General features: G+C 53.5%; 1 protein-coding gene across 4 annotated transcripts in view; it reads left to right on the top strand.

The window, feature by feature from the left end:
• Positions 1-27194, top strand: part of HDAC7 (histone deacetylase 7) — a 90690-nt gene that overhangs the window by 11702 nt on the left and 51794 nt on the right. The window contains exon 1 of one of the 4 annotated variants that reach the window (XM_054051441.1): positions 21659-21779. The exons of the other annotated variants lie outside the window; for them this stretch is intronic. The gene's annotated coding sequence lies outside the window, so the exon portion shown is untranslated. Of the gene's footprint in view, positions 1-21658; positions 21780-27194 lie in introns of those variants that run through there. 4 annotated transcript variants of the gene reach the window in all.

Consider the following 27194-nt stretch of genomic DNA (forward strand, 5'->3'; position numbering starts at 1 on the left):
TCTAAGCTCATCCAGCCCAGCCGTCAGCCCAACCCCACTGCACTGACTAAACCATGTCCTGAAGCACCACATCTGCATGGCTTATGAACCCTTCCAGGGATTGAGGATTCCACCACTGCCCTGGGCAGCCTCTTCAGTGCTTCACCACTCTTTTGGTAAAGAAATTTTTCCTAATAGCCAATCTAAACCTCTCCTGGTGCAACTTGAGGCTGTTTTCCTATTGCTTGTTACTTGGGAGCCTTCTGCTTTTGCATAGCGCATCTGGCGGCACGGGACCAGCACTGAGTATGGAAAGTGCCTGTGGTGGGACTTGTTTTGGTCTCACTTTGCTTGAGAACTTGCCAATGCCGCAGTCAAATTACCCAGTAAACACCCGCATGAGCCAGCTCAGCCTTGAGACCGGGACTGAGAGTGACACGGAGGGTGCTGGTCCCCCTGTGCCATGCTGCAAGCTCCCTCCCCCCTGCCTGCAGTGGGTGTTTGAGGGTTAAAAATAGACTCCAGCTTTCGGTTAGTGAATGTGGAGGCAGGGAGCAGAGAGGTGTTTATCAATGCCAGGGTTTCCCCTGAGATGCTGAAATGAGTCAGATAAGAGATGGGTACAACCCTGCACACGCCCCACATCGTTGGCGATGCCGTTCCATGCACGGGTGGTTCAGGGAACTGTTTCTGTGTGCTGAGGTGCCCTGGAAGCTGCGGTCCCTGGGGATGCCCGGTGTGACTCATGTTCCTACCAGATTTAGATCCTTTACAGCATCCTGTCCATGGTCTCTGAGCCAAACCCCAGTGCAGGCGGCATCCTGAACATCCCAACCTTGCACCAGGTTAAAGCAGCTCAACCAGGGCCAGGTCCCACGAGTTAATCGAGGGTGCTTTTTCATGGCTGATACCTTGTGGCTTCCTGTTTGACTCACACCTGACAGCCCTGCTGCATGAGCCGGGGCCTCTCGTGCTTGCGAGCAACTGAATGGGGCTGTTTACAATTAGAGAACATGGGATTCCCAGAAGGAGGCTCAGACCGGACATCCTGAAGTGAAATACCCCAGGCGTCATCGGCTAAAAATAACAATAGAAAACAGTCACCAAACAAACAGCATGGTAACACCAGCCCCGGCACCGAGCTCTCACGTTCCCCATGGCACAGCACCCAGAGGGGCACCAAAAGCATTGGCTTTCCCTACGCCCTGGGGTTTTTATTCTGGCATCAGCTGTTTCCCCAAAGGCTGGTGGCTGCTGCTCATGGTGGTTTCTCTTTGTTTCTGGTGTATTGAGTGGGAGGAGGGGAGTAAGCAAGGGTTAAAATATCAATAAAACAAGTTTTGGCCAGAAATAGCTGCTGGAGGTCAGTTTAGCCCACTGGTGGGCTGGAGGAAGCTGTGAAGGGTGAGAAGCAAAGCAGGAACAGCCTTTGTGAGGATGGGTCCGGACTTGGAGCTGGTTTCCAGCGTCTGGGTGGGATGTGGCATTGCAGCTGGCTTTGGAGGATGCCGCACAGCCTTGGGTAGCAGCGTGAGCTGCTTCATCACATCCCATATCTGTACTGGGAACATGTGTCCCATCAAGACCCCCTGCTTGGGCTCACAGTGGGGGGAATCGTTTGGTTCTCTGTGGATGCTGGAGCGGTGGCAGCCACGGGGTGGTCTCAGGAACTCTGCTGTAGGCTTCAGAACAGCATCCTGAGCTGGATTCCCAGTTGCATCCTCAGGATAAACACCTCCCTCAGGCTGAGAGACCTGGGGTTGTTCAGCCTGGAGAAGGCTCTGGGGGGACCTTACAGCAAGAGGGGGCTTGGAGCCCCCGATCCAGTGGGAGGTGTCCCTGCCCATGGCAGGGGGGTAGAACTGATGGGCTTTTGGTCCATGTTGATTTAAAACATTCTGTGATTCTATGAGAAGCAAATGCCCAGACCGAGAGCCTTTTTTTCCAACCTTTCTCATGGACAGCACCAATAAAGCGGTTGGCAGGAAGACATTTCACATGAAAAAGTCTCAATGGTGGTCACTAAACCTTCATGAAATTTTCCAGGACCTGAGTCAGAGTTGGGGACGGTGCTGCAGTCCTTTGAGCAGGGCTCGGAAAACAGGGGCACGATGGTGGTGGGACCACCTTCAGCTTGATCCGAACTACGCGTTGTGGTAGCACAAAGCAGAGAGCTGCAGGCTTTCCACCTCCTCCCTGATGCTCGCAGGCTTGAGGGAGAGACAAGAAGGTGGGTCAGAGCAAAAGGGCAAGAAAGAATCCTAAAGACTCAGCCTTATAGTCCAGCCAACCACTCTCTAACAGAGATTCTGGGAGACAGGAGCTCCTGCTCAAGGCATTTATGCAATAGGTTGCTACGAGAGGAAGTTTCTCTTTAACCTCAGGCGGTTAGTGGCTGATTTATGTCCTACAGCTCTGAATTTTATAAGTTGCAGGGGTGTTGCATAAGAATAATTTCTGTTGGGGAACTTTTAACTGCTTCTTGCATGCCTGGTACCTTGGTGATGTAAAGGGAAGGAAAATTATACAGCTCAGGACTTAATGGCCCCGAGGACCAATTCCAGTCCCATGGTCCTTCCCAGGGAAGAGCTATGACCTAGTGGGAGTTAATTCGTTTCATGGCAGGGAAGACAGACCATTCTTCTGCTTCGTGGAAGCTTCACTCGGGCTCTCTCCTGTGTTGCTCTTTGTCTTTAACATAAAATAAAAGTTATTTAGATTAAAAGAGCACATTAGCAATTGGTGAACAGAAGGACAATTACAAAGAGAAAACTGATTTCCACCAGCGTAGTGGGAGAAAGACACATTGTCTGGGCTGCGATGGCCTTCCCAGCAAAAGAACCAGGCCAGGTTCTCTGCCTGCAGCTGTTTTGAATGCTGATAGTTTGTGAACTTGCCCTCTTGTTCTTGGCCTCCTTCTTGGAGTTCCTCTGCGCGCTGTCTCGCTGCTACAGCACCAGCAATACCTCCAGGCTTTCCCATTGACAGCCACACAGGTCAAAGGCTTTATTTGCTCAGTGGAGAACCAGGCTCCTCCATCTGCTCTCAACCAGCGCAAAAGCAGAGCCACATCCCAACAGGGTTGACTGCGGAAACAGCCAACTCCAAGGAAATATTGTGCTGGAGGGACAGGCTGCCAAGCAGAGGGAGAACGGTAGCGGTGCCTTGAGATGCTGAATCTTGGGGCAACTCCTGCTTGGCTATAGACCCCCCTCGTGCCCTTCAGTGAGCCTGTGATGCACTTGGGCGTCAGCTCGCCCTGCCTGCAGAGCAGGGACGACAGCGTCTCCTTTCTCTCTCCATCTGCCTTGTTAATTTGGATTGGCTCTGCGTTCGCGTGGGTTTCTGCTGCCATTTGGAAAGCTGAGCTTGAGGTTGTAAATTCTCGAAGGGAGGGATTTCTTCCTTTCCTGGGTGAGTGTGGGTGGCTCTGAAGATGCTCCAATTTTAGTCTCACTGCACCACCCAGATATAAAACTGGGCATCTTACTGCATCTGCTCCGGGGATATTCATTGTCCGTGAATCCCCGGGTGAGCAATTATACCAGTGGGAGCACTCATGGAAACAGGCCATTTTCTGCGACAGCTCAAAGTGTTTGCAAAAGGCTGGTAGAGTCCCAAGAGCTTCTGGCAGCTTCATTTTATTTTGAAACCACTTGGCCCCCAGCTGGGTGTGAGAGTAAAATGAAAGGATGCGAGATAAACCCACTTGCGCGAGAGAGTGAGCTGCTGCCCGAGGCAGCACAGCATCAGAGGTCGTCATTCTGAAACCGAGCATGGAAACTGCACCGAGAAGAAAGCTAGAGAGCAAGGCTCGGGCTCCTTGCCACACACGGTGCAGACCACACTAAAGAGCTTCTCTGCCTGGGGACTGTCACATGCACTGGGGCGAAAGAGAGACGGAAACCTAAGGGGCAGCAGGCAGCTCTGACCAGGCAGATGAGCACTGACAACAAAGGTAGTCTTGTCCTCTCTGTGCCGCTCTTGTCCAACCCATCTGTTGTGTTTAATTGTGGTTTTGGGCTTGCTTTCTCCTCCACTCTTTGCTGAACATCTCTGTCGTGCTGCTGGGATTGCCATCGTCGCTACCCGGGTGGTTTTAGGCATCCCCTGGCCTGAGCTGCTCGGGAGAATGAGGAGATGCAGAGATGGAGGGGAGTGAGTGGTGAGGCATGGAGAAGAGGAGGCTCTGATCGGTTGTTAAAGCTTACGTCTGCATCTTTTTTACTGCCGAGAGAGCTGCCAGCCTGCTCAAGAGCCTGTGTGGTGTTTCTCAGGAAATACAGCCGGTGTGTGCTGCGTTTCTAGCTCTGGTGCCTTGTGATCCAGACCCTGCCCAAAAGCATGCGGGGAGTTACAGATTTTTAGTCTGGTTGACCCATTTTTGTGTGGTGCATACTGTGCTCTTCCAGATTGCTCTTGCCCAGAAAGCCCTAAGTCAGCACCTCCATCCCCTCAGCTGGTACAGCCTCTTGTATTTTAAGTAGCTGAGAGGTGTTCTGGTGGATGGGCCATAGTAAAGGGCTTAATACAGAGGATCTCCTGGTGGACATCAGCCAGGACGGGAATGGCCAACAGGCAGGTGGTTCTTGCCCATGTTCGCCATTGGTTGCTCACCATACAGCACATGTCAGGCTCCCATCTGTGGGAATTGCTCCCCTGTTTCAGGTGAGAAAAGGATTGCGTGAGGTGGAGCATGGTAGAAAACAACACTGGCTCTTGCTGGGCTACAGACCCTAGCTCCCAGGCTAGGAGCTCAGTAAAAGGTTTTTACCTTCAAAGCATGAAGTTCACACTGCTGCTCCTGAAGAACCTCCTGTGCCTGCTGCAGCTGCAGCATAGGTGGCTTTCTTGGACACGAGCTGACCTGAGGCTCTAGCTCTGTGATGCTAAACAACAGCAACGTTCAAGCAGCATTTGCTTACAGGACATGAACGGTCTTTTGTTCATGCACTAGTATTCACCTTGCAGAGCTTTGGCCTGGATCAAGTGACCGGAGCCAGGACACGGGGAGCATCTCTCTGCTTTCTTCATCCCAAGAGAGGTATAACAGCTCTTCTCTCTCCTTTTGCCACCCCCTAGTACTTCCTTGCTCTCTTTCTGTGAATAGGTTGGGAAATTGCATCAAGACAGAGACTTGCAGGTCATGACACCACGGTTAGGAGGAGGGAAGCTGTGATGGAAAAACTTGTTGAGTTTTGTCCTGCCTTAAAAGTGCTGAATCTGGTGTAACACTCCCACACCCCAGCCTGGGAATTTCCAACTAAAACCAACTGGTTTTGTTTCTCTGGGCTGTAGAGAAAGCCGAGCACACGCTCAGGGTGTCTAAGATGTTTCGGAAACCAAGACACAAATGGGAAGAGTTCATACTTTTAAAGTGTCAGGACCCACAAAGGTCGATCTCATGATCTGTGGGCATCAGATGTGACTTTTGGATGGTTGACCCTGGCAGCACAACTGTGTTTCAAGAACCTTGTCTCCTGGTTTTGAAGGCGTTAGTGAGAAAGAAAGGTGAGGGAGAAGGCACAGCGCTAAGGGAAAACTGAGCCCTACATGTGATGAGATGCTGTTGAGAAGCTGGGAAGAACGTGGAGGAACTTTGTAGGCTTCACGCAGCAGGAAGGCTTTCAATCCCAGGGTTCCCACCACCACTTCCAAGCCAAGGAAGCACCTTCAGGGCTGTTCTCTACAGCTGGAGTTGGCATCACCTGGTCATGGTCAACAATTAGTGCAATTTAGAGTCAATTACAATCAGTTAGGAAGAAGCAGGACAGAGATGCAGCAGACCCTCTCCTCTTTCACCTACTCTTTCCTCTTGTATTAATGCTTCATCAGTTATGAGCTCTCATTTGGAGTTGTCTTTGTTCTCCACCTACGGCTGCGAGGCCAAATGCTTCTTCGGAGGTGAGAACGAAAGAACTGAGTGAGAAAAGCAGTGAAAGATGCTTGCAAAGCAAGCACCAAAGTGCCCTAAAAGACCAAGGTATGCTCCAAGGTAATTGAAGAGAACACTGCAGGGGAAAAATGAGCAAAACATATCTGCTTAAAACTCCTTTTGTATCAGAGGTAATCAGCTTTTTTCTAACAGGCTGTACTTGAGTTATCAAGTCATAGATTCTATTTCAGCCAGAAGAAGAGAAGGCTCCGGGGAGACCTTAGAGCAGCTTTCAGCACAGAAAGGGGCTCCAGTAAAGCTGAGGAGGGGCTTTTGATCAGCGAGTGCAGAGCTGCTGCCACTGGAGGGTGGAAAAATGCAAATGCCTCTGAGGAATGACTGAAAAATACCTAAAATCAGCAGAATTTACATATTCTGTGTGATGAAGACCTTGAATTCCCAGGGCTGTCGAAGGCACAGCAATGCATGGGAGCTGGGCTCTTGTACTTCATGTCGTTAAATGCACTTCTAGAAGTAAAGCAAGGCAGCCTAGGGGTTAAAGCTGACCCGATGTGGCTGGGTCATTCTCACCATGGGTGTTTGAGTTCTGTGTCAAAAACCTGAAAGCTCCCTCACTGTCAGGGCGAAAAGGGTAAAAGGTCTCTTTACTGGTTTTGGTGGGGTGTTTCCCTAGAAACATTGAAGGTCAGGTTGGATGAGGCTCTGAGCAGCTTGATCCAGTTGAAGATGTCCCTGCTTACTGCAGGAGGGTTGGACTGGATGACCTTCATAGTCCCTTCCAACCCAAACCACTCTATGATATCCCGTGTGTCAGCAAAAACCCTTGTAGGGCTGAGCATGAGCTTAGAGCCTTGAGCTGACGCTGGGCAAAGAAAACCTGAAAAGGTGCAGACTTGGCGAATGAAAGCTCACTTAGTGGCAATCCCAGGACTTTATGACCATCCCGTGTTTATCTGGTCTTTGCGTTCCCTGGGGGGATCCGACGGGTTCGGATAAATTGTTGTTGCCTCTCGGCTGAAGCCAACTCCTCACTCTGCCATCACTGGCAGAGTCAAACCTTTGTAGTAATGACAGAGAATGAGCTACACCATCTCATTAGGAATGTGGAGGGGGCTTTTTTTAAACCCAGACAAGATGGGTTTCCAACCGATTACTTTGAATCTGAGGGATGAGTAAACATGTAGTCATGGGGATGGCAAGTTTACAATTGTTTAAACGAAGCCTTCAGCATTGTCGACCGTCCTGTTCAAAGCTCACGCAAGGGCAAGGACCACAATGTGCTGAAACGTTGCTCAATGAAACCTCAGACTCAACTGCTTATTGTATAGTGTTGGGTTTTAAAAATAGCACTGTTGGAAGTGTTCACATCCATCCTGGGCAGCTGCAGTTGAGAAGGTCGGAAGAGAACGATCCAAGCAGCCGCAAGGATGTTGGAAATGGGAGGGTGCCTGGGCAGGATTTTCTACTTCTTGCTTTTGGAGTAGCTCTGTAGGAGAGGAAAAGAAAGGTTTAGCTCTCGGTGAGAGGAGGTAGAGAGGAAACGAACCCTGAGTCAAAGCTGAAGATGCCACCAAGGGCTTGGGGTGCGGGCAGCAGTGGTGGGAAGGGTGAGCAGGCAGTGTGGAGCTGCAGCCCAAAAGTCACTCCCAAAACGCATGATCCCACACTGGACTGCAGCCTCAGGGGTTTGTCTTGTAAGGGAAGGTGGCCCTTGAAGAGGCTAGTGTGAATGATGGGGAGCTTTTTGGTGGGATCCCCCTGATGTCTGTTCCAAGAAAAAATCATAGGCATCCCACTGTGATGCCTCTCAACCAGACCTTCTTTCCTCCAACTTCTATTTCTCTCTCTCATAAGACAAAAACCAATCAGAGTTATTTGTGCCATTTCAAAGATGCCGTCAACCACAACCAAAGCCACAGCTTAGCCAGCAAACTGTTAAAGTCCGTCCTGGAAACTCTCTGGGAGGAAGGGAACTGGCCAGAGGAAAGCTTGAGTTCTTGCCAGCTACTGTAGAGCAGCCTCAGCCGTCTCCTGGCCACCCTCCCTGCCAGCCCCTAGCCAGGGAACAGGCATGTTTTGGGTTGTCCCCTTGCTTTCTTGGGTTTTACATGATTTGTCATGTGAGCAGCACTACGCTGCTCATCCAGACATCCCGTCTTGGTCCCCTTGGCTCTGCTGGCATCTGCCTTCATCCTACCCTGCCGCAGAAGGGTTCTACCTCCACCTCCAGAGATCTTGGTGTAGAATCCTTCCGGCCTCCACCACAGCTGGTCTATATCCCAGCTCCAGAAGGAGACCCAAGCCATAAAGGATGTCCCCACACTCAGATGTTTTGCCTCTGCACCCACTGTCCACCTCTGCTGTGGAAGCTGCTTTGAGCAATGCTACAGCAGCCCAGAAAACAACCGTATCCTGGGCTGCATCCAAAGCAGCGTGGCCAGCAGGGTGAGGGAGGGGTTTCTGCCCCTCTGTTCCTTTCTTATGAGACCTCATCTGGAATACTGTCCAGTTCTGGAATCCTCAACGTAAGGAGATGGGGCTGTTGGAACGGGTCCAGAGGAGGCTACAAAGATGATCCGAGGGCTGGAGCAGCTTTGGTATGAGGACAGGCTGAGAGAGTTGGGGTTGTTCAGCCTGGAGAAGAGAAGGCTCCAAGGAGATCTTCTAGTGACCTTCCAGTACCTGAAGGGGCTCCAGGACAGCTGGAGAGGACCTGTTCATAAAGGCTTGTATTGATAGGACAAAGGAGAACAGATTTAGACTGGACATAAGGAAGAATTTCTTCCCCATGAAAGTGGTGAGGCCCTGGAACAGGTTTACCCAGGGAAGTTGTGGCTGCCCCATCCGTGGAGGTGTTCCAGGCCAGGTTGGATGGGCCTTGGGCAGCCTGAGCCAGTGGGATGTCCCTGTCCATGGCAGAGGGGTTGGAATTGGATGATCTTTAAGGTCCCTTCCAACCCAAACTATTCTATGATTCTATGATTCTACAGCGGGTGAAGGTCTTCTTTGGGAAGAGAGTGACTTGGGCGCATCCAGGGAGCCGAGAGAGCTGAGCTGAGGACACAGCCTGGAGCAGGCTGTCAGCTGTCTGGGGAGTCCCCAGCAGACCTGGCCTGTGTGCCACGGCATCCAGAGGGCTGGGAGATTGTGGAAGGGCTGCCAGCAGCGCTGCCAAGCACGGAATGGAAACATGACCTCAGCCTGAGAGCAAAGCTCCCCTTTGCTTGGAGGTCTGGCTTCTTCTGCAGTGAGGCTGCTGGCGGGGCTGCCACTTTGGCCCTCATCGTGGTGGCCCTGGAGAGCTCATGATGCCAGGAGGCTCACTGGCAGCTCTGCGTTGGCCAGCCTGAGCTGTTCCTCTCAAAAGTGTCCCTCACAAGGGACATCTGGGCGAGTTAAAAGCAGAAGCCACCAGGGCTAACCTGGCTGAGAGTAAAATGTGGTCCCTGTGGACACATCCTTGCCCAGGGTTTTTAGACATCTTCATCCTCACGACTCATTGTGTTTGCCTCTTTGGTTGTCATCTTTTGCTCTCAGAACGTGCTCATTTTGCAGTTGCCAGAAGTCACTTTGGGCTCCTCTGTGGCTTTCAAATGTGCTGAGGCATTGACAAAAAGTTTTGCTGTCAGAATTTGAGACTGAGAGGAGAAAAGGAGGAGAATTGGTGTCCAGACTGGCTTCAGAAGATGGAGTGGTTGGGTAAAAGCAACCCCTGGGCTACCCAGATGGCCAGGAGCTGGTGGGTTTACTTGCCTCACTGATTTAATCTTGGATCAGGCATTTCTCTTCACGTTCTCTGCCAGGGATTGTGAGCTCTGGAGGTTTCTGAGCATCCCTAAGTGTGTCTGTGCCCACTTGGTGGCACTGTGTCTACTGTGGGTCCTGCAGATGAGGTCCCTGACCTGCTGTTGGAAGATGCTTTCAGATCCTCAGGTTAGGTTACGCTACATACAGGGAGCAACCCGAGCGGCGATGTTCTGGGTACCTGCGCTGCATGGCCACAGCCAGACTCTTCACCTGGGCATGGCAGGAGGAGCAGTGAGCATGGATTGAAATAAGAGAAGTTCTGGCTGGATACAAAGAGGAGCTTCTTCCCCGTGAGGACAGCTAAACATTGGAATAGGCTGTGCAGGCTCCATCCTTGAGGCTTTCAAGACCAAAGCCCCAGCCCTCTGATCTCGTAGCTGTCTATGTTTCAAGAAGGAGATTGAACTAGAGACCCTTCCAACTTTTCACAGGATAATTCAACTCTTTCGGCTGTAGTAGGAGCTTTGCTGTTTATGCTTTCATATCTCAACCATCTGCTGGCAGCAGCTGGTGTGTCCTTCTCCCACTCACCTCTTTGACCATGAGGGTGTCCAGCTCCTGCCTTTCTAAGTGTGATATGTCTCTCAGCAAGCTCCAAGCACGATACAATCCCTTTTACATCACCCGTTCGCACTGCTGTTATGTTCACTTGGTGGGTTGGTACCAGGGAGCTGAGCATTGCCTCCAGCATCTGCAGGCAGGCTGGGAGTTGAGGTCGTACCTTGCTGAGTGGAAAGATTTACCAGCATGGTCATTCTTGATGTGTTTTCTGAGCTGTTTTGAAAGGCAGAAATCCACCTTCCCCTGCAGACCCGCCTAGTCTTGTCACACAGCTGCTTTGCTAAGTATGGAGATGGCCCTCTGGCCGTCCAGGTAAACCCTGTCCAGGAAGGGCACAGTGTGGTTGCTGTCATGAAGCTTTAAAACACATTGATCTCCCCTTTCTAGCCCAATCCAGCCTCACAGTTTTCCCTATCCCAGGACTGGGTGAGCACCGCATTCTTATTAATAAGAGAGCAGGTATTGATTCAAGCTGTTGAGTTGATGGAGAAAGCACTTTGCCCCTGGATGGATTATGACGTCTCTTAAACGCTCTCGATTTCTCATGGAGATCTGTTCACCTCCATTTGGATCTCACTGTGTTGTTGGACAAGCAAGATGCTTCTGCACTGAGAAATATTGTCCTTTGCAAATACCTCTGCTCACAGTTCATTCAGCCCCATAACCTTCCCGCGGATGCACAAACTGCTGTTCAGTCTCTCCTCGCACAGCAGGATATATGGACTCTGAATCTTTACTGATCTGCTGCGATGTTCTACCAACCTTCTTCAAGGCAAGTTCTAGAGCCAGGCGCTGTCCTTGTGCCTTCAAAGCTGTGTTAGGCTTTGGAGGAGCCAAGCATGGAGATTTGACAGTGGGACTTTCCTGAAGGCATGAATTTGTCTTCCCTACCTTTAGATGTCTTCACCTGAGCATCACTTTAAGGTTGACGGAGGGGAAGAGCTTTTCTAGGGCATGAGTCATCTGGGCTGTTTTGGAGATGAACTGTACCTGCTTTGCCCAGGGATTTCACGAGTGGTTTTTCACTTGTATGACTGATCTGGTGCCCATGGAAAGTTGTCCTCCTAGGTCAAATGGGTTGTGTTTTCTCGCAGCCATCCTATGGTGAACTGCCATCTTCAGATCAATATTTCGTTTTTTCTAACTGGTTTGATGAGAAAGTCACAACTGCCTGGGTCAGGATAAGAAACTGCCGCTGTTTTTACTAGTTTAAGTAAACTCCAGTGGTTCCTGTGCCTAGCATGGTCCTGAAGAACCTTAAGATGAGGTGCAACTGTCTTTTTTTTTTAACTGCGCTCTGATAGTTAAAGATTGGCCTTGGGCATCTGAAATGTTCGGAGAAGAAAAGCCACCCACTGAGCTCCATGAGCCATGTAACCCCCTCTCTGCTGGGAAAGCCTCTGGCTCTAGTCTTTTGCGGGGAGCACACGGACACCAGGTGCTGAGGAGGTGGGAAGGTGCTGGGGGAATTTGGGTTGTTGAGCTTGGAGGAGAGGAGGCTGAGGGGAGACCTCATCACTCATCCACAGCTCCTGGAAAGGAGGCTGGACTGAGGTGAGTGTTGGTCTCTTCTCCCAAGTAACAAGAGATGGGACGAGAGGAAATGGCCTTAAGTTATTCCAGGGAAGGTTTAGATTGGATATTAGGAAAAATTCCTCTACTGACAGAGCGGTGAAGCTCTGGCAGAGGCTGCCCAGAGTGATGGTGGAGTCTCCATCTCTGGAGGCGTTAAAAAAATGCATAGATGTGGCACTTCGGGACATGGTTTAATTGGCACGGTGGGGTTGGGCTGATGGTTGGACTGGATGAGCGTAGAGGTCTTTTCCACCCTTAACGATTCCATGCTTCTGTGACCCACAGCGGTGGGGCCCTCAACCCTTCCCTGTTGGCTTTAACCCCTGGGCAAGTCCACCTTTAGACCACAGGTGCTCGGGTGGTCCCCAAACCCACCCTGAGGGCAGAAGAAGAGTCGGGGTTTGCTGTAGGTTAAGGACAGGCTGGTGATGAGGACCTAGGGTGGGCTCAGGAGCAGTGGCCAAGGAGGTTGTGCCATTATGGGGTGTTACAGCCTCTGATGCCAGCGGACCCAGGGGCTCAGAGCAGTGCCCAGAGCATGCCAGAAGCTTTTGTTCATTCTCCTGGTGTTTAGGAAAACACAGCTCTGCCAGCTATTATTTCTTTATCGGGATACAAACCCTCTGGGCATTTGGAAGGGAAATAAACAATTGCCAGTCACTCCGGTGACATTTGCAAACTGCCATAATATTAGACAGCCCCTTTGTGTGCAAGTGTTTGGCCAGAGCTCCTCTAATGAAAAAGGTAAGGAAGAGCAGGCAGCGGCTCAGCGAATCATGGAATCCTTTGGCTGGAAAAGACCTTTGAGATCATTGAGTCCAACCGTACCTGTCCACTACTGAACCATCTCTGAGCACCTTGGCCACATGGCTTTTAAACCCCTCCAGGAATGGGGATTCCACCACCACCCTGGGCAGCCTCTGCCAGTGCCTGAGAACTCTTTCCATGAAGAAATGTTTCCCAATATCCAATTTAAACCTTCCCTGGTGCAACTTGAGGCCGTTTCCTTTCATCCTATTGCTTATTACTAGCGAGAAGAGACCAACACCCACCTGGCTTCGACCTCCTTGCAGGCAGTTGTAGACAGTGATAAGGCGTCCCCTCAGCTCCTTCTCTCCAGGCTAAACAACCCCAGTTCCCTCAGCTAATCCTCATAAGACTTGTTCCCCAGACTCTTCCCCAGCTCCATTCCCTTCTCTGGATGCGCTCCAGCCCCTCAATGTCCTTCTTGGAGTGAGGGGCCTAAACTGAATGCAGTAGCAGAGGTGCAGCCCCACCAATGCTGAGTGTAGGAGAATGTGGATGTATACATGTGATGGGCTTTCATGTGATTGCGGCATTGGAGTTGCTTTGAAGACTTTATCAGAAAGGCAGAGGTCAAACTCCTGTACAAGTTGGGCTGTGCCTTGCTTCATAGAATCACAGAATCATAGAATAGTTTGGGTTGGAAGGGACCTTAAGGATCATCTAGTTCCAACCCCCCTGCCATGGGCAGGGACATCCCACTGGATCAGGCTGCCCAAGACCCCATCCAACCTGGCCTGAAACACCTCCAGGGATGGGGCAGCCACGGCTTCCCTGGGCAACCTGTTCCAGTGTCTCACCACTCTCATGAGGAAGAAATTCTTCCTTATGTCCAGTCTAAATCTGCCTCTCTCCAGTTTATCGCCATTCCCCCTCGTCCTATTCCCACAGCCTTTATGAACAGCCCCTCCCCAGCTTTCTTGTAGCCCTTGCAGGTACTGGAAGGTCGCTATATGGTCTCCTTGGAGCCTTCTCTTCTCCAGTCTGAACAAGCCCAACTCTCTCAGCCTGAATCATAGAATGGTTTGGGTTTGAAGGAACCTTAAAGCTCATCCAGTTCCAACCCCCTGCCATGGGCAGGGACACAACGTGCAGGGAATGGCACTGAGGAGCCCACCAGGTTGCCTCTGTGCCTGCAAATTCCATCAGAGAGGCTTGAAAGCAGAAGTGCAGATCTGGGACCCAGCTAGAAGAGAAACACTAACGGCTCTGGGTTTTGCGTTTGCTGCCGGAGTCAGAAGAGGGCGTGCGGTGTGGGGCCACGGCCGGCGTCTGCTGCAGAAACATTTAGTCAACTCAAAGGCTGTTTCGAAAACTAAATTCAGAGCTGCTCCGGCTCCTTCCCCAGCCCATTGTTGTGGTTTGACAATCACATTTTCCTGTTTTTAAACCAAATGTTTTTCTCTCCCCTGGGGCCGTACGAAAGCGGCCGCGGGACTTTGCTGCGCCAGGGGCTGCAGACCTGGAGCAAAGCCACCCACCGGCATTGCCCCTTCCCTCTGATTCAAATGCCCTTCGCTTTGCACAACAAGCAACGGGAGAGAGAAACGGGCAGGCAGAAGTGTGATTATTTTTCATTTTTAAATGTTATTTTTCAAAGTCGCTGGTTCCTCTTTGCTGGGCTGTGGTTTCACGCTCAGCAGGAGGATGGTGAAGGTATTTTTGTAGGTCTTATTCAAGGACTGTCTATTTAAAACCTGGGCTGGCAAGCAAATGGCATTGCTCAGTTAAAATCAATGAGGAGAACGGGGCTGGTGTGGAAATGGGGGTCTGGTGGCAGCCCCTTGAGGGCTTCTGCCTCTTCAGCTGCCTGACGGGTGCTGTGAGGTCTCTAAGGGTCCTCAGAGCCCAAATCCCAGCTGAATACATTGGAAGGGTGGACCCGCCATGGCATACGCAGAGGCGGTGCAAGACAGGGGCCTGTGGAGGAGAAAAATGGTTTATTATACAGGTTACTGTGTGCAGAGTGTCTGCACACTCCTGGCATTGCGCATTTAAACATGAAGAGTTTTATATTTACTGAATGGAAGTCAAGAAGTTGAAACGCTGAGCAGTGGCTCTGCTGAGCCGCTCCAGTCACGCCAGGTGTTTCCAAGCAGGATGAAATTGAGGCCAAAATTGCACCGGGAGTGGGCTAATACTTGCCCAATGTGGCCAGGACCTGCACGGTCCCTGGTCTGGCCCCACTTCCTTCACTTGTGGGGCTGAGACCCAGAGACATGAAGGACAAAGCCACCAGTGCCCAGCTCACATCTTGAAGACTCAATCCATCACCCACGGCCTCTTTGCCCCAAGCACCGCTCAGCGCCTCCTTCCCAGCCCAGCCACGTGTTGCCCAACGCAGGGTGTGAGTTGCTACTCTCGTATCGTGCATCAGTAAATAAAAAAGACGTCAAGGACTCTTGTGCCCAAGTCAGCAACTCGACTACCTGCTTGCTGGGTCAGCCAGCCCCGCTGCTGCTGGCAGGCTTGACGGGGTGGCCTCGAAGCCTCCCAGGCATCCCATATTCAAGTCCCAGCAGAGGACAAGTGGGGAGAGGAAGGAGAAAACGTGATAGAAATGGGTTGGGACAGGGCTTTCATCCCTGCTTGTGCACCAAGCAGGCTCCCTGCTGCATTTGCAGCACCAGGCTTCTTCATTCAAGCTGTTTGCAGAGGGATGCAGAAGGATGTGAGGAGCAGATCCAGGTTTATTTCCCCTGCTGGGCACCACAATGGGGTAGGTGATGTCCCTGCCTAGGTTTGTAGGTGAAAGAGAAGGGCGTGCTTGGAGCAGATGCTGTGTGCTGGAGCATCAGCAGGAGATCCGCAGCTCCAGAGTGAGAGCAAACAGTGATTTTCAGCATCTTATAAATGAGGCTAAAGCATCCTACAGACAGATTGTGAGGTCCTGCTGCAGCCCAAGGAGGCTGAAGCACCACCTAATGAGGGCAGAGTTTTGGCTGCAGGACAGTTAGGTGTAAGGAGCTATGCTTTGGGAATGGAAAGTTGGTGGATGTAGGGAGGTGGATGCAGATCAGCACAAAGCTGAGGAGAGGATGCTGGGCTGTCCCTAAAGCTGTGGGTCCTGCCTGCAGTGGCTCTGTGGGCTCCCCTCTCGCGCTTGCACATCCTTGTTTTGCTTAAGTGGTTACAGAGTCATGGGAATGCAAGGAGTTGGTTGTTCTGTCTCTAAATTTACCAGGTTCTTCCCCATGATCCGTGCGATCTCCACACCCGCATCCAGCCCTCCCGATGCCAACTGTTCCCGCAGCCACTACTGTGGGAGCTTTCTGTTCCCAGGGCTCCAGTTAGGATCGTTCCATGCCAACACAAAGCTGGCTGCAGCCCAGGTTCCCAGCACAGGTTCCTGAAGTGGGGCAGGGCAGGGAGCTGAGCGCACGTCAGAGGATGCTCTCCTCCAGGGAGCATTGCTCTCGTCTGAGAGAAATCGCAGTCATCACTCCTCACCTGGCACAGCAAATACCTACATGGGCTCTCGTCGTTCCAGGTGTTCCTGCTTACAGCTGGCTGGGAGACTGCAGGTAGCTGGCATGAGAAGGGGAGCATGGAGGTCCTCAGCTGGAGCTGGTGGCTGGGTGGCTCTGAGATGGCCCTGGACACAACCCCTTGCACAGTTTTTCCCAGGTGGATGCTTGTCCTCATGGCTCGTGCTGTTTTGGGGGGCCAGGAGTGCAGCCCCGGCTTGCAAGTGGCCCTCAGCCTGGGGGAAAACCCCTGCCCTGTCTTTTTTCCTGCTTTCTCTGCCTTGTTGTAGGACACGGGTGTGATGGGTGGGAACTAGGAAAGCACACCCAGCCACACAGCAGAGACTTCAGTTGGGAACTGCCACCGTTGCCCACCCTCTTTTCCCATCCCAGGCAGCCCAAACCATCTCCTGGCTCTCCTCCTCCCCGAGCACCGGGGCTAAGCCCACCTGGGGATGATGTAGGAAGCCTTCCTGCACCCCATGAGCTGGCAGCTGGGGAGCTGGGATGAGGCTGCGCAGCCTTTAGCGCCTTTGTCTCCTTCCCCGGCAGTCTGAGGGTTGCACAACATGTGGGGGTGAAGCACGTTCATCTCTGCCGATCAAAATAGCACGTTTCTTTCACAACCGGCAGTGGGTTCTGCACATGGCCCCCCACCCACCTCCAGCAGAACTCCAGCCTTGCTGGCAGTGGTCTGGAAGGGAGGAGAGACTTAAGAATGGGAAACAATACCTTGATTTCCAGGCTAGAAATACTGGCTGAGCTTCCAAAATAATCTCGGTTGAATGATCTCAATCGACTCCACACTCCAAGGCTGCCGGTTGGTTCAATCCCCCAATACCTTCAGGTGGAGCTTCGGTGATCTGGATGGAGGAAGGTCTTGGTGAGATCTCATTGCTGTTGGAGATGGGTTTTGCTTTTCCTGTGCAGATTATTTCTGACTGGGGTTGTGACAGGAGAAGTCAGGGAGGGCAGGGATGGGGTGAGAGGGAGTGTTGTTTTGCTGAAAGAGGGGAGATTGAGATGAGATCTTAGGAAGAAATGTTTTCCTGTGAGGGTGGGAGGCCCTGGCCCAGGTTGCCCAGAGCAGGGGTGTGGCTGCCCCATCCCTGGAGGGGTTCAAGACCTGGTTGGATGGGGCTTGGAGCCCCTGATCCAGTGGGAGGTGATCCTGCCCATGGCAGGAGGTTGGAACTGGATGGGCTTTGAGGTCCATTTCAACTCAAACCATTCTTGCCTTCAGCTGGATCCACTGAGTAATACCCAAACTCATGCCAGAGTGGAGCCTGCTGGGACTTAGGTTGTGAAGCTATTGACTGTTCTCAGAATGAGCTGTTAGTCATAAGAACATCGTCATGACAATTTTGGTTTTGTCTGGGCTCTGGGAGCTCACCAGCATCCCACCCCATGAGGCTGCCCAAGGTGAGGACAGGGTGGGCTTGAAGTGCAGAGTCCTCAGCTGGGTAGGTGATGCTCAGGCAAGATGTCCTGGTCCCAGGATATCTGCAGGTCCACTTGATGCTTCCCAGAGGGTTCAAGGCAGTTCACTCACCCCATATTCCTCTTTTCCTATTGACAGTGCATCCAGAGAGGCTTTGCATCTTGTTGTGTCCCTCCTGTCACTGCTTTACTTTGTGCCGTTGCCTTCCTGTGGTCCCAAAGCACATCCCAGGCTGGTGCAGATGTGGATCTCCTTTTTGGGGAGGGTCTGAGCATCCAGCAGCTCCCAGCCATGTGCTTCTTCACCAACCTGGGAGAGGGCTGGGGCTTACACAGCGTGTGAAATCAAGGACATTGTTATTCTTTCCCCTGCTGGTTGGCTTCCTCCACTGCCACTGACGCCAAGGTTTCCCCATTATTTCTCTCAGCTTCGGTCTAGGATTCATTTGCAACCATCTCAAAGGAGTAGCCCTTCTGTTGTGGAGTTGTTTTCCAAATCAGAGAGGCATTAAAGTGTTAATTATGAGTCATTAAAAAAGTCTTTATCCCCTCCCCCATCCTTGCTACAGACTGAACCATGGTCAGGTGCTGTTTGAGGGTTGTGCATCTCCTCAGATGAGTTTTGCCAACCATTTCCAATATGAAATTGTGGATCAATGAGATTTTGAGAGGTTGTAAACGAAAGGGAAGGACAAGCGGATCCAGAAGGAAACTGGCATTGATGAAAAGGAAAGAGAAAGCTGTGAAGGTGAGATGCGCTACAAGCAGCTGCCGTTTGAGCCTCTCAGCTTCAGGGAGGGCCAAAAATAACTGCATGTAACTGGGGCTTTTGCCTGCGTCCCAGCCTGTGTGCACACATGCATGTTTGATATGTAACTTCCCGTATTCTGCTCTGGTATTGTAAGAGCGAGCAAAATAGCTCAGCAAAAAACACAGCCTCTGCCCACTCATGTTTCGGTGTTTGCCTTGCCGCGTCTGCACCCATTGACCTGCGGAGATGCAGGGCGCTGCAGCCGAGTGGTGGGTCCTCCAAGTCTCCTTGCCCTGGGACGAGGCAGGACCTTGCTCTGCATACGAAGCGATTTCTTCTTTGGAAAAGAGAAGCATAGTTCAGTGGTCGGAGATCCCCCTGCACTTTGGATTTCCTGGAAATGCAGCTGTCATCTCGCAGAGGAGCTGTGATCAAATAACCACCATCGCAGACTGTGCATCCCGCAGTTGGTAAGGAAACATCAAGTGGCTTCACCCTGCCTTTGAAAGGGATTGGAAGCCCCTCAGCATCACCTTCTTCGCTCTGAATTTGGCTCATTGTCTTTCTTGGAAATGCCAAGATTGCTCCCTCCAGGCCTGAGATGCTCTCGCTGTCTTACCATCAGCTCATCCCCTTCCTCATCCCATTGGGTTGGGCTGCAATGGGAACTGCCCCATCCTGGCCCTGATCCCTCTGAGATGAGAAAGGTGATGGAGAGCCCAGCGGGCAGCGTGAGTCACTGGGAAACATGCATGGGAGATGTGTCTTAAGCCTGCAATTCCATGGAATTTAGGAGTTTAGGAGTTTCACTCAGGGCTGTAGGGAAGCGCCTGTCTCCAATTAAGTTTGCAAAGCTCTCCTCAGGTCAGGACCTTCTGCCAGCGCGTTTGCTGCCCCTTTTCTCAACAGTGTGGCGGCTTGGATATTCACCCAGGATGGAGGGGACTCAGGGTCAATTTTGGCTTCTAGCAACAAGGATTTGAACCATATTCCCACTTGCTCTCAGTCTTTCTAACCGCTCAGCTGAGGGATTAGTGGAACAAACTGCTCATGGTTTCTCCTGTTGAAACAGGTCTGTTCTATATCATCCAGAGTGGTGGGGGCTGCCCCATCCCTGGAGGTGTTCAAGGCCAGGTTGGATGGGTCTTGGAGCCCCTGATCCAGTGGGAGGTGTCCCTGCCCATGGCAGGGGTGGGACTGGATGGGCTTTGTGGTCCCTTCCAACCCAAACCATTCCAGGATTCTAAATAGCAGTCGAAAGGCTGGCGAGCCTCACGGCTCCTTCCTGCTTGTGCATCCCACGTCTTTCTGGAGCCAACCTTATTCTTACCTGCTGGATGCATCAAATCCAAATGCCGTGGCCACTTGAAAGGACTCATTGGTGGTGAGTCTCAAGGAAAGGGGCAAGAAATGCCACAAATCTGCCCTGTGTTTGACTGGTTGCGGGTGCAAGAGGCCCAGGATGCTCCCTGTTCCATGAGCATCAGGCTGGTTCAAGTGCTTGAACTCAGATTTGTCCTGGGTACGGGAGCTCTGGGATGCTCCCAGCTCCAGGGGCATGGGACAAGTCCCGGGTGCAGGAGTCCCAGGTTGGTCCCAGGTTCAGGAGACTCGGGATGCTTCCTGTTCCATGAGCCCCAAGCTGGTCCAGGCTTAGATCCAGGCTGATCCAGGCTTCAAGTGCCTCTGGTTGCTCCAGCTGCTTGAACCCGTGCCATTCGCGGGTGCAGGAGCCCGGGGATGCTCTAAGTGCTTGAACCCAGGCTGGTCCCAGATCCAAGAGCCCCGGGATGCTCCAGGGGCTTCGTGCCGGGCCCGGGTGCAGGAGCCCCAGGATGCTCCTAGCGCTTGAACCCAGGCTGATTCCAGCTCCCAGAGCTCCGGACTGCTCCCGGAGCTCAAACCCAGGCTGATTCCAGCTCCAAGAGCTCCGGGATGCTCCAGGAGCTCAAACCCAGGCTGATTCCAGCTCCAAGAGCTCCGGGATGCTCCAGGAGCTCAAACCCAGGCTGGTCCCAGCTCCAAGAGCTCCGGGATGCTCCAGGAGCTCAAACCCAGGCTGGTCCCAGCTCCAAGAGCCCCGGGCTGCTCCAGGAGCTCAAACCCAGGCTGATTCCAGCTCCAAGAGCCCGGACTGCTCCCGGAGCTCAAACCCAGGCTGGTCCCAGCTCCAAGAGCCCGGACTGCTCCCAGAGCTCAAACCCAGGCTGGTCCCAGCTCCAAGAGCCCGGACTGCTCCAGGAGCTCAAACCCAGGCTGATTCCAGCTCCAAGAGCCCCGGGCTGCTCCCGGAGCTCAAACCCAGGCTGATTCCAGCTCCAAGAGCTCCGGGATGCTCCAGGAACTCAAACCCAGGCTGGTCCCAGCTCCAAGAGCTCCGGGATGCTCCAGGAGCTCAAACCCAGGCTGGTCCCAGCTCCAAGAGCTCCGGGATGCTCCAGGAGCTCAAACCCAGGCTGATTCCAGCTCCAAGAGCCCGGACTGCTCCAGGAGCTCAAACCCAGGCTGATTCCAGCTCCAAGAGCTCCGGGATGCTCCAGGAGCTCAAACCCAGGCTGATTCCAGCTCCAAGAGCTCCGGGATGCTCCAGGAGCTCAAACCCAGGCTGGTCCCAGCTCCAAGAGCTCCGGGATGCTCCAGGAGCTCAAACCCAGGCTGGTCCCAGCTCCAATTGCTCCGGGATGCTCCAGGAGCTCAAACCCAGGCTGATTCCAGCTCCAAGAGCCCCGGGATGCTCCAGGAGCTCAAACCCAGGCTGGTTCCAGCTCCAAGAGCTCCGGGATGCTCCAGGAGCTCAAACCCAGGCTGGTCCCAGCTCCAATTGCTCCGGGATGCTCCAGGAGCTCAAACCCAGGCTGATTCCAGCTCCAAGAGCTCCGGGATGCTCCAGGAGCTCAAACCCAGGCTGGTCCCAGCTCCAAGAGCCCCGGGCTGCTCCAGGAGCTCAAACCCAGGCTGATTCCAGCTCCAAGAGCCCGGACTGCTCCAGGAGCTCAAACCCAGGCTGATTCCAGCTCCAATTGCTCCGGGATGCTCCAGGAGCTCAAACCCAGCCTGGTCCCAGCTCCAAGAGCCCGGACTGCTCCCGGAGCTCAAACCCAGGCTGATTCCAGCTCCAAGAGCTCCGGGATGCTCCAGGAGCTTAAACCCAGGCTGATTCCAGCTCCAAGAGCTCCGGGATGCTCCAGGAGCTCAAACCCAGGCTGGTCCCAGCTCCAAGAGCTCCGGGATGCTCCAGGAGCTCAAACCCAGGCTGGTCCCAGCTCCAAGAGCCCCGGGCTGCTCCCGGAGCACCAGGATGCTCCCAGCGCTCGCTCCCCGCTGCGGCCCGTTCCCGGTGCGGGGCGGTGCTTGGTCGCCGGGCGGCCCCGCCCCAGCCCCGGTGCCCGAGCCGCTCCTCCCCGCCCGGTTCCGGCGCTGGGCGGCGGCGGCGCCGATGGAGCCGCGGCGCTCGCCGAGCCCCGACCCCGCCGCCCGGGGTTCCCGAGCCCCGGCCCAGGTACCGAGCGGGAGGGGGCCCGGGGCGGTGGGACCCGTTATGGGGAGGGGATGAGAGCACCCATGGACCCTGTTACTGGGAGGATTGGAGGGGTCCCAGGGCTTGATCCCCGGTGCCGGGGGTGCGGGAAGGGTTCCCAGCCCGGGACCCCGTTACTGGGAGGGATGGGAAGGGTCCCAGAGCTTGGACCCCGTTACTGGGGGGATGGGAGGGGTCTCAGCCCGGGACCCCATTACCGGGAGGGGTGGGAGGGCACTCCAGGACCCCGGGATCCTGTTACTGGGAGGGATGAGAGGGGTCCCAGAGCTTGGACCCCGTTACTGGGGGGATGGGAGGGGTCCCAGGGCTGCAGCCCCGTTACCGGAGGGTGTGGGAAGGGTCCTCAGCCTGGTACCCCATTACTGGGGAAGTGGGAGGAGTCCCAAGACCAGGAGCCCGGGACCTTGTTACTGGGAGGAACGGGAGGGGTCTTAGTCCGGGACCCTGTTACTACGAGGGCAAGAGTCTCCCCAGTCCAGGACCCCATTACTGGGAGGGGTCCCAACCCAGGACCCTTTTGCTGGGAGGGCAGGAGGCTTCCTAGTCCAGGACCCTGTTACTGGGGGAGTGGAAGAGCTCCTCAACCTGGGACCCCATTACCAGGACCCTGTTATCAGGGGAGAAGGGGGCTTCCCAGCCCAGGACACCCTCTTCCCCCGCTCCAGGAACCTGTGGAGTTACTGGGGGCCAGGGGACACCCCACACCAGGACCTCATTACTGGCAAGGTGGGAGGGTTCCCCAGTTCAGAACCTCCCCCAGCGTGGGACCCCATTACTGGGAGGGATGAGAGGGGTCCCCAGCCCCCAATTCCCAGCCCAGGACCCGGTTACTGGGAGGGCAGGGGGCTCACCATGCCAGAACCCCATTACTGCAAGGGTGGGAGGTCCCCACAGCCTAGACCTGGTTATCGGGGGGTGGGAGGGCTCCCCAGGATCAGGACTCCATTACCACTGGGGCTTATAGGGCTCCCCAGGACTGGGACCCCTTCCCTAGGGATTCAGAGCCTCCCCAGGGCTGAGACCTCATTCCTGGGGGATAGGAAGGCACCAAGCAAGGGAGCATCCGATGGCCTCATGTTGGTGTGTGGAGCAGCAGTTTTGTGGGTGCCACGCTGTGGGCGAGGGAGAATCCAATGGCTCGGCGTGCAGTCGCGTGCGTGCCCGGTGCAGCCAAGAGCCTGGGCCGATGCCTGCGAAAGCGTTGGGTGACAGTGGCTTCGAGACCAGTCCTCCCCCAAGAAGTGACAGTGTCCCATGTGGGAGTGTGCATGTGGCCGAGTGTAAGCCTGGACAAGGTGCTGACGCCAAGGGAGAGGCTTCAGGCCTGCGAGTCCCTGGCTTGCCAGGTCAAATGAGGCCCGCGGAGCTGCGGCTGCCTTTGGAAGTGCGAGTTTAGATGTGGTTAAACCTGAGCCTGTGGTTTGCTGGAACGTTTTGGTTCTAATCCTGTCGGCTTTCCCTCCCTGAGGCCAGCGGGCGCTTGCAGGGAGCAAAGCTTTGAGGGCAGAGGAGTGGTGGCACTGACAGTTCTGCCGGACTGTGTCCTCCTTGGGTGTATTTACTGACACGGCATCTTTCTTTCTCTCTCCAAATACTTTGTTGAGAAAGGATGTGAGCTGGGAAAAGAGCTGTCAATCTGCAGAGCAGCCCAGATCCGTATTGCGACAAAGCGTATGAGCCAGCACAGCCCACAGAGCTGAGTTGTCCAGGAATTGCCCTTTGCTGGCAATCCCAGGGCTCCCAAAAAGCAGGTCTTCCCACACCTTTTTCCATGGTAAAGGTATTAGCCAGGGTCTGGGCATGTTTGGAGGCTCTACTGAGTAATGGGACGTCGCAGGCTGCTGCGGAGGCGGTGTTGAGACGTGCTGGATGTGGCTCGGTGGTGGTTGTGCAGGAGAGAGAAGGCATCACTTGGCGTGGGAGAAGAAGTGAATGGCCAAGGATTCAGGCTGTGCAGGAGTTTTTGCCCACCTGGATGATGGATTAGTGGTTTCTACCCTGTGTTTGTTCTACCAGATGGTCCGAGCAGTGCTCTCAGGGAGGATGGGAAGGGTGGGCCTCGCTCTCTGAGGGTCCGGATGTGATCTCTCCAGCCAGATGTTTGCAGAGCATTTGCAGCCTGGAAATCTCAGCTTTTCTCAGGAGATCTCTAGTGCTTCCTGGTTTGCAGCAAGGATCGGAGGATTTCAGCACTTCCTACTCGGCTGCCTGATGCGAGCAGGAAGTGGGAGCATGAAAATGGCAGCAAAAGTGCTTGCAGCGAGGCTGGAAGCTCAGCAGGTGGAAGCATGTGAGATGACGATGAGGTTAGACCTGTCGCGAATGGGACCCTGAACGTTTTGGATGTGTCATTTGGAGTTGGACAAGTGACAGGGCAAGGGCTGGTCCATGCTGGCATGGTTCTCGCCCTGGGACAGCACAGCAGGAGGATGGAGGCGGGTGTGGACGGCTGTAGTGAGTGTGTCTTCTCCTGCTGTTTGTTAAATGACTCTGTGCATCTTTCTGGGACTTGGACAGGAACTCTCGGGCTAGGGGGAGGCTCCTGCTCAGGGCTGGGGGCTGGCCAGGGCAGTTCTGATCCAGCAGAGGTGTTTCAGTGCAAGACCATGTTATAGCTGGACTCACAAAGTGCTAAACTTCGTGTCCTCAGGAGATTGTGGGGCTGGATTTCTATTGTGTCTTTGGCAGAGGTGCAGTGCTTAGGTGCAGGCAGGGGCCGGTGGGTGTGGAATGAATCGCCAGTGCTGCTAAAGTTCACTTTTGGATCTTGTTAAGCTGAGCAGAGGAAGATGAGAAGAACAGTGCAGTCCTGCAGAATGTATGCAAGGGGTTTGTTCTCTTTCCCTGCCTTGGAGGGCGCCTTCTTCCCTGGAAACTGATTTCCAGATATAGCAGCAGCTGCTAACTCCAAATGAATGTGTGCAGAATTTAGGCAGCTCTGAGGATCGTGCAGGATTGAGTCTTTTGGGCTTGAGCTTAGCCAGAGCAAGGGAAGCTGCTGTGCTTGGGCTGGGTGGCATTGTCCCAGTTGTCAACCTATAAATAGCAAGCAGAGCCCAAGCGCTTTTTGAACTGACTTTGGAGATTTCCCAGGCTCACCTTGGAGGAGGAATTTGTGCCAAGGCACAGCAGCTCTTGGCAGAGTGCGGCTGGAGGCGGTGAATGCTCTGCGAGATGCAGAAGAACCCGTAAGCGAGTCGATGAGGTGGCAGAGATTAGATGAGTGCCATGCGTCTGTGTCACTGTGGTCCCTGTTGGGTAATAGCTGAAGATACCCAGGAAGGACCCTTGAGTCAGTGTGACACTGTCACCCAGAGCCCAGCGGGGACTTCAGCAGGGAGGGAGTGTCCTAAGGGAGGATCTTCATGCAGGTCCTGCTCCCAGGGAGGTGCTGGAGCAAGATACTGGCTATCTGTTACACTTCCACAACATCTCAGCACATTCATCCCCTGTATCTGTTTGCCTTCCCTCATCTGAAAAGTTTAGGCCATCCCCGTTTAAGGCTGTGTGCTGGATGGTGCTCTCTGTTGTCAATGCAGGAATATCTTAAGCTGAAAGAGGGGAGATTGAGATGAGATCTTAGGGAGAAATGTTCTCCTGTGAGGGTGGGGAGGCCCTGGCCCAGGTTGCCCAGAGCAGTGGTGGCTGCCCCATCCCTGGAGGGGTTCCAGGCCAGGTTGGATGGGGCTTGGAGCCCCTGATCCAGCGGGAGGTGTCCCTGCCCATGGCAGAGGTGGGCCTGGATGGGCTTTGAAGTCCCTTCCAACCCAAACCATTCTGTGATTCTATGATTATGAAGGTTTCCCTAAGGATGGAGTCTTCCTCGGGGTCTGGCTGGCTTGCTCTTTGCACCTCAGCGTGGTAACAAACAGTGCTGCTCACTCACAGGCGGAGATGTTCGGCTTCATCCTATGAGGTGTTTGTATCCAGGAGTAGGAATTCATGCCAGCGGGAGAATTAGCTCTTCCACAGGGTTGCATTGCGCAGTTGGATGCAAATACAGCTCACATCAGTGCAAAACAAACAGTGCTGCTGGTCTGGCACCAAGTCACGCTCACATTTCAGCCTCTCTGTGCCGCAGTAAATGACGGCGTGTGCTTCAGGGGATGCCAGAAAGGTGTGTGCTAAAGGTAGGGAGCAGGAGGAAGGAGACAGAGTAACTGGGGGAAGAACTGGCAGGGGAGTTGGAGCTGAGTGGTCTTTACGGTCCCTTCCAACCTAAACTATTCCATGATTCTCTGAAATAAGCAGATAAGACTTCCTGGTGCATTTGGGCTTCTTGAGAAGATTGTGCTCACCTGTGCTGAATCATTGGGGCACATTAGGTGCTTCTGGACTTCTATCTGCTCTCCCGCCTTCTTCTCCTACTTTGCCTCATTTGTTCCCTTTCTCCACCTTCCCTTTTACTCCACTACACCCGGTTCTCCTCTGCAAGAAGCACAGTAAGCATTTATAGAAATAAAATAGGAAAGCGTCCTGATCCAGCTTGTGTTCCAGATGTAGCTGGAAGGATAGCAGCCTGTCATTTGGGTCATCTGCTTCTCTGAAATGTCCAAAGAGCCTCTGGAGCATCCTGTGGTCCCGCAAGTGCCTTGGAGTTCAGCTCCATGAAGGGTAGAAGTAGGGTACCAGGGCAGCCTCTGCAGAGGAGAGGACTCCCTGCTGCTGCAGGAAGGAGTATGGACATGGTGCTGGGAGCGGTTCTCTCGGGGGATGTTCTCCTTCATGGAAGGAGAATCTCTTACGCAAGGGAGAAGAAAATGGGATTGATGCTGAGGCTGCTTTTTCAAAAGCCACTGTTGCGTAAGAGCAGAGCTTTGAGCTGCATAGAAAATGTGGAGAACGCTGCTTCCTAGCGATCGCTCAAGAAGACGTGAGGGATTTGCTCTCTGAATTTCTTCCTTTATGTGTATCCTCAACTTTAAGGCTTATGTAAATTCTCCAGGCTGGCTTGATGCACTTGGGTTGCAGAGGATGTGTTTCCATACATAGCCTGGGGGTGCAACTACCAAGTGAAAATAGTCTCTTCTCTTCCTGCTGTAGCCTCTTTTCTTCATCCAGCTGCCTTCGGCAACACTTAAGAGGCCAGTGAAAGCACCTGCTTTCCAGTATTATCATTCCGTGGCCATAGGGTGGAACATTCACAGCAGAGAGGCTGTGTCTGAGGTGGGAGTGTGTCACTGCTGGCTCCCTCCCTCCCTAAGAGAGCCCAGAGTGGAGGAGAAGCACTGTTCTCCCACTTCCTTTGCCTTTTCTGTGTCCTTCTTGCCGTCTACGTGAGCTCACCCATGGTCCTCTGACCTCTCTGTCCTTGTCCTGGGACTGAAGCAGGGACTGGCATGTAGCTCCTTGCCATCCCAAGGAGGTCAAAGATGG

Source organism: Cuculus canorus, chromosome 29 (assembly GCF_017976375.1).
Source record: "Cuculus canorus isolate bCucCan1 chromosome 29, bCucCan1.pri, whole genome shotgun sequence".
In the NCBI taxonomy this organism is placed as follows: domain Eukaryota; kingdom Metazoa; phylum Chordata; class Aves; order Cuculiformes; family Cuculidae; genus Cuculus; species Cuculus canorus.